The sequence below is a fragment of the Onychomys torridus genome, chromosome 5 (assembly GCF_903995425.1).
Source record: "Onychomys torridus chromosome 5, mOncTor1.1, whole genome shotgun sequence".
Classification (NCBI taxonomy): Eukaryota; Metazoa; Chordata; class Mammalia; order Rodentia; family Cricetidae; genus Onychomys; species Onychomys torridus.
In genome coordinates, this window is record NC_050447.1 from 22,182,227 (window position 1) to 22,189,066 (window position 6,840).

The 6,840-nt window shown below is 50.9% G+C and overlaps 2 non-coding genes across 2 annotated transcripts; one reads left to right on the top strand and one right to left on the bottom strand.

Moving 5' to 3' along the window:
- Positions 1-1,506: 1,506 nt before the first annotated feature.
- On the top strand, positions 1,507-1,589 carry Trnal-cag. The gene has a single exon. It is a non-coding gene; the product is annotated as a tRNA-Leu (tRNA).
- A 276-nt stretch (positions 1,590-1,865) lies between these two features.
- On the bottom strand, positions 1,866-1,948 carry Trnal-cag. Its single transcript has one exon. It is a non-coding gene; the product is annotated as a tRNA-Leu (tRNA).
- Between the last annotated feature and the right edge of the window lie 4,892 nt (positions 1,949-6,840).

Genomic DNA, 6,840 nt, shown 5'->3' on the forward strand with positions numbered 1-6,840 from the left:
CATTTACAACTAAAAATAGAAAGAAAGAAAAAAACCCAGTAATATATTTACAGGAGAAGGATGCAGCTGAGTTGATTAAATGTTTGCCTAGCAGGCATGCAGCCCTGGTGCCGGAGCACATGTCTTCAGTTCCCTCAGTGGGTGGAGGCAGGAGGATCAGAAATTCAGGGATCAGGAGTTCAAGATCGCCATTGACTACATACTGATTTTGAGGTCATCCTGGGCTATGTGAGACCTTGTTTAAAAAAAAAAAAAACACAAAGAAACAAAAAAACCACACACACACACACACACACACACCAACACAACAACAGAATAAAAAACAAAACAACAAAAATCCACAAACACCAAAGTCAGAAGAGTTTGAAGTAGGAGTTCTTGTTTACTGGTGGTGGGACACAGCAAGGAGTTAACGGTGGTGGTGTTTCCTTGAAAAAAATTAAGACAAAACCAGGCTTGGTGGTTTATATGCCTGTTTATAGTCCAGCATTCAGAAGTCTGAGGCAGGAGGATAGTGAGGTAGGTCCAGGCTAATCCAAGCTAGGTAGCAAGATCGTGGTCAAAGGCAACCAACCAACCAGCTACACACACGAGCAAGCAAACCGTGTTGTTTCCAACTGCTGGGTTTGTAGTAATTTGTTACAGCAGCAATAACACCTTCACTGGGTGACTGTCCAGCTTTGTCGTGCATGCTTCTGGCCACCGGGCCGTCTACTCAGATGTCCTGTTACCTTACCCTCAAACTCTTACAGACCATCACCCGCAGGTCGGGGCCCCAGGTCGACCAGCAAGGACTGAGGACACCTTCAGCTTCTTTGGTCTCGGAGGGTTTCGAGGGCAGATGACAATTCTCTTAAGTTCTCCAGTTGCTCAGAAGCAATCCCTGCTGCTGGTCACCCTCAGCCCGGCCGCCCTGCTGAGCAGCGGCCGCACCCTGTGGCCCGGGGCCAGCTGTCGTCTGGAATTCAGTTTCTCGTCCTTGTGTTTACGTCTGTAGTTCTTTTCTATAGAAAGTAAGAGAAACGGGTTTTCCGTGTTGTTTCCAGTGAAAACAACCACACGTCAGTTGGAGAAGTGGGCGGGGGGGTCTTGGCAACCGTGTGTGTGTGTGTGTGTGTGTGTGTGTGTGTGTGTGTGTGTGTGTGTGTGTGGTTGTTGTCTATTTAGTTTTTTGGGTTTTTGAGACGGAGTCTATCTACTCCGTAGCCCAGGCTGGTGTGGAACTCGAGGCGATTCTTCTGCATTAGATCACTGCGTGCTGGAATTACAGGTGAGGGTCACCGCGCCCTGCTGCTACCGGTGATTTTTAACCCTGGGCGGACCGGACTGTAGAAGTCGCCCAGAGCGGGAGAGACGCTGGCTGAAGGTACCAAGCGAGCTCGTGCCTGTGGTGGCTGGGCATGAGGACCACAGTGTGGATGCGAGCGGGAGTAGGGATGCAGGGGGGCAGCTTAGTGTCACAGAGTGCCAACAACTAAAGTGAACATGAAAGCCTCGGCGAGGCATGTCAGGATGGCCGAGCGGTCTAAGGCGCTGCGTTCAGGTCGCAGTCTCCCCTGGAGGCGTGGGTTCGAATCCCACTTCTGACAATATTTCCATTTTTGCCTATAATCCTCCCTGAAACTCGAAAGTAAATTTGAAAACGGGACTTCCATTGGTCGGGCCAGGGTGGGAATTTTCATTTTTTTTTCCCCTTTCCTGAATTCGCTTTACAGTTTCAAAGAACTATGTATTAGGAAGAAAATGGTTTTAAAAGGTGGACGATGGCATTTAAAAAGACGAAGACGAGAATATTATGAAACGTTCGTCGGCGGCTACCTCCTTAGTTTATTGACAATGAATCGTGAGCAAGAAAAACAACAGTTTGTCAGAAGTGGGATTCGAACCCACGCCTCCAGGGGAGACTGCGACCTGAACGCAGCGCCTTAGACCGCTCGGCCATCCTGACAACTGAGGATGACGTGTCTAGTCAAACCTCTTTGTAAGAGTCTCTGTGTGCGCATGCGTACCGAGTGTCAGCCGATGCCTGGCCCTCTGCTCGGGGCGGAGCAAGAGCCCTGTGCAGTGCGGCGCAGTGGACAGAAGAGGGCGCTCGCATCCCGCTGGAAAATGCGAAAGGCCCCGGAGGTTCATTCAGAAGAATGCAGATGAACTTGGTTTCCAGCGGATCTGCCAGCAACCTTGCTTTTCTTTTCTTTCCCCCCCCCCCCGTGCCTTTTTGGCACGTGGCAATCAGGTCCGTATCCTAGTGACAGCTAACAGTGCTTAGCCTCTGCTACCCAGACCCGGTGACGTCCTAAAGTCCCGGCCCTGTTGCCCAACAGTGGTCTAAGCCGCAGCTTTCCATTTGCAGGGTTACTGGTTTGCTTCAGACTCTAGCTCAGATGAAGCTTGGGGAGGCACGGTCGGATCCAGGCTCTGGCCGTGTCCCCAGTACCCACACGATGCCTGAACACAGTAGGTGTGCAGGACAGGCCTTCCCCTACCCCACGCCGTCACGCGTCCGGTCGTTCTGTGACTCATCGCCCCTCTCAGCCCCCGCGTAGCTCCTTCTTCTGTTCCTTCTTGTCCCTTCCCAAACCTCAGACTTGGCTCACGGGCACCAGAAAAATCTCAGCCCCAGGTGCCTCTCCCCACGGGATTTCTAAAGGTGTAAGGGCACCTTCCTCCTCCTGGGACCTCACGTCTGGGCCCTAGGCTCCTCGAGGCCCCAGAGGCACAGGCGGGGAGACCGGAGGCCTGCCACTGATTTGCTGTGTGACGATGGCCGGTGCTTGCTCTCTCTGTGCTGAGAGTCTGGAAGAGGATCTGAAATGAGTTCTTTGAGAAGTCCAGGGGTCAAGCCCGGAAGACATGATCGCTAGGGTTCTATTGGTGTTCCTTGGAGCCCTCACATTTGCCTGAGATTGTGTAGAGAGGACTGAGGGAGAAGATAGTTTTGCCCATCCCTGCCTCAGGATCCCCAGGACTTGGGATAGAATCTGAGTGCGAAAACAGAGACCCTTGTTACTATTCCAGATGCTACGAGACTCCCACTTCCTTTTCCCGGTCCCCAAAGCCCCGCCAGAATCGGTTTGCAGTGGCCTTTCCTGAAATGCAGATTGCCCCGACAATGTAACCAAACCTGGTTCACAAACTTTGAGCTCTTGATGTGTGCCGGATTCTCCCGCATGGAAACTGAAGGCCCTCCCTCAAGCCTGTTTCGTCCGAGGACAGAAGAGTGTGTTGGAGAGTCTGAAGCAGGAGAAAAGATGTACAGTGGCGGGCGTACCCATGCAGCTAACTTCTCCATTTGTTTGTTTTAAATAAATTCATTCATTTTTTTTTTCTTCTGTATGTGTGCTTGTGTGTGTAGAGGTCAGAACACAACCTTTGTGAAGTTGGCTCTCTCCTTTCACCTTCCCATGGGCTCAAACCCAGGCCACCAGGCTTACCCGGCAAGCATCTTTACTGAGCCATCTCACTGGACCCTTTGACTATTTACCTATTTATTTATCTATTTTGAGACGGGGTCTCCCTATGTGACTCAGACTGGCCTTGAGACTCGGAATTCTCTGTCTCCCAAGGGCTGGGATAGCAGGTGTTCTAACTTGCTCTTCTGAGGCTGTGATATCCAACCATGACCAGATACAACTGGAGAAGAAAAGGGTTTATTTCATCTAAATAGTCCATCATTGAGGGGAGCCAGAGTAGGAGCTTGGAGCAGGAACCACAGAGGGAGATCTCGCTGGCTGGCTGGCCCCCAGCTTCTGGATCAGCTGTCTCTCTAATACAGTCCAGGCCCACCTACCTAGGAATGGTACTGCCCGCAGCAGGCTGGGCCTTCACTTATCAAATTAGTGCTAGGCCAGCCCTACTGATTTCAGTTCCTGGAACCTTGTAAAGGTGGAAGGAAAGAACCAACTCATCTGTACACACACACACACACACACACACACACACACACACCGATAATAGTGATAATTGTTATGTGATGGCGGTAATCCTTTGATTGAGGTTGCCTCTTCTCAGGTGTGTCGGGTTGGCAACCAAAGTTAGTCATCAACAGAGGTGGGCACCACCAGGCCCTGCTTCAGTGGCTGACAGTGTAAAGGACCTCTGCCTTTCATGCCTTTTTCGTCAGTGAGGAATACAACCGGCTATTGTTCTGTGGGCACTAAGCAGATTCCTACCCATTCATACATTCATGCCAGCTTTCTCGATTGGCAGCATGCACGGCTTCCAGTTCTCCTTTAAACATTAACATGGCACCGGTTCCCACACTGATCAGGAAGGTAGTTAGAAAGTCAGTTAGGTATTGTGCTGGGATGGGGCCCAGGGCCTTGACACACTGGGCAAGTATCCTACCCGAGCTGTGCCACACAGAGGTGATCTTTATTTAATCATTTCTGTTTCCTATGTGTGTATGTTTGTGAGGTGTACATGTGTACACAATCATGGCAGCCAGTATGAGCTCAGGGGCTGCTGCTTCTCAAGCCCTGGCCATCTGTTTTCAGACAGGGGCTTTCACCAGGATGTGAGATTTGCCAATTGTGCTATACTGGCTGACCAGTGATATGCCCATGGGGCCTCCTGTCTCCACATCCCCAGAGCAGAGATTACAAGCATGCATGAGCACTGTGACATCCATGGTCAGGGACCACACACACCGTGGCACACAGCTACTCCCCACAATAATAATAACAATAAGTAAAATTTAACAGACAAGCAAGTGATTGGGAGCCACTCCTAGTGATGTACACCTTTGATCCCACCACTCAAGAGACAGAGGCCAGTTGGTCTCTGTGCAAGTCCTGATCTACATAGTGAGTTCCAGGCTATCCAAGGCTATCTAGTAAGATCCTGCATCAAACCAAAAACAAACAAAAACAGTGCTTAAGAATGGTTAGGGGTTGGGTTGGGGATTTAGCTCAGTGGTAGAGTGCTTGCCTAGCAAGCACAAGGCCCTGGGTTCGGTCCTCGGCTAAAAAAAAAAAAAAAAAAAAAATGGTTAGGGGCTTTTACAAATAGTGGGTAGAGAAGGCCTGGTAAGGTTTCAGTGAGTTCAAAAGGAAAGACACAAAATCAGTGTTGATGAGGAGGGTAGGAACACTCTAGATGGGAGACATAGCGAATGCAATGGTTCTCAGGCAAAGACAAGTATGGTCTCTTGAGGAGGAGGGGTATGTCAAGGTCTGTTCGACACTGGAATTAGGTGGAGGAAGGCTTAGGTTTGTGTTACACCAGGCTGGGTCTTAGGAAAAGGACTTTAGCTTTCCATCATCTGTAATGTAATCACCAGAGTGCTTTCAGTGGGGTGTGGTGGGTCCTGAGGGCCCTTTAAATGATCCCTTTAGTTGTCCATGGAAAATAGGTGGCCGTTGAAGAAATCAGAGAAACTTGGCTGGGAAGGTCAGACAGGCTGGAGGCTGCCTGGCCTGTGTGGAGGATGTCAGGTTACAGAGAGAGGCTGCCTGGCCTGTGTGGAGGATGTCAGGTTACAGAGAGAGGCTGCCTGGCCTGTGGGGGATGTCAGGATACAGAGAGAGGCTGCCTGGCCTGTGTGGAGGATGTCAGGTTACAGAGAGAGGCTGCCTGGCCTGTGGGGGATGTCAGGTTACAGAGATAGGCTGCCTGGCCTGTGTGGAGGATTTCAGGATACAGAGAGACGCTGCCTGGCCTGTGTGGAGGATGTCAGGTTACAGAGAGAGGCTGCCTGGCCTGTGGGGGGTGTCAGGATACAGAGAGAGGCTGCCCCAGGAAGTCATGAAGATCACAGAGGGTCCCCAGCTCTCACTCCACTTTGAGGCAGATGCTTGCAGGCAGATATTGAAGTTACACTTTCAACCACATTGCTCAAGGTCCCCCTTGGTGCTGGGGCCCATCACTCCTGGAGTCACCTCATCTTCAGAATCCCCAGCTTACCTGAGTGCACACCACTTCAGACAGAGCCGGCAGGTCCAGAGCACAAGTTGGCCCGCTGCAGCTACCTTCCCGGCCTGTAGGGATGAACACTTGCCAGGTTCAGCCACATCTCCCACTGTGACCCCTGGTTCCTTCTAGGTGACCACTTTCTGGTCCAGAGGAGGCTTCTTACAGCCTCATTCCAACCTGAGCTCCCCAAATCACAATGTCTTCCTTCCTCTAGTCAGCACCCTGAACAGCCAGAACAGCCTGAGGAGGGGCAGTCCTCACCTCTCCCTCCTGGTCAGGAATTTGTCCAGCTTGGAAGAGGAAAGTCCCCAGGCTGACTGGAAAGTCCACCCGCAGCAAGGGAAGTCCCCATGTGGCTCCTGAGGTGCTGGGCTCTGATCACCAATGGAGTTGAGTGGTCACATAGGGAAACCTGGTGATCATCCAGCAAGGGCCCGAGGGGTAGACTTCCAGCTTTCCTGTCACACTGGCTCTTGCCACACCCTCTTCCAGGGGAAAGGGTGGCAGGAAGCCGAATTTTGGCAAATGCCTTCTTCTTCTCCACTGTGGACTTCACTGTCCTAACAGCACCACAATGATTTATGTTACCAGAGAGGCAAGTAACTCATTGATAGTCAGACAGCTAATAAATGCACCTGATTTATCTGCATCAAAACTCCCTCCTTGGAGGATTGAGGCTGGAGACATGGCTCAGTGCAGAGGAGTACCTGAGTTTGGTTCCCAACACTCGCGTGTCCAGGAGATCCCACGGCCTTTCTGGCCCCCAGTTCATGGCAATCCTCTGCCCCAGCACTGGCATGAACTTCCAAGGCAGATCGTTGGGGGTTTACCCTCCAGTCCTGTTGTACCTCTTGACTCTGCCTTATCTTTTTCTTTTTTAAATAAGTTATTCACTTTTATTGTATTTATTCATTTTTATTGTATGTG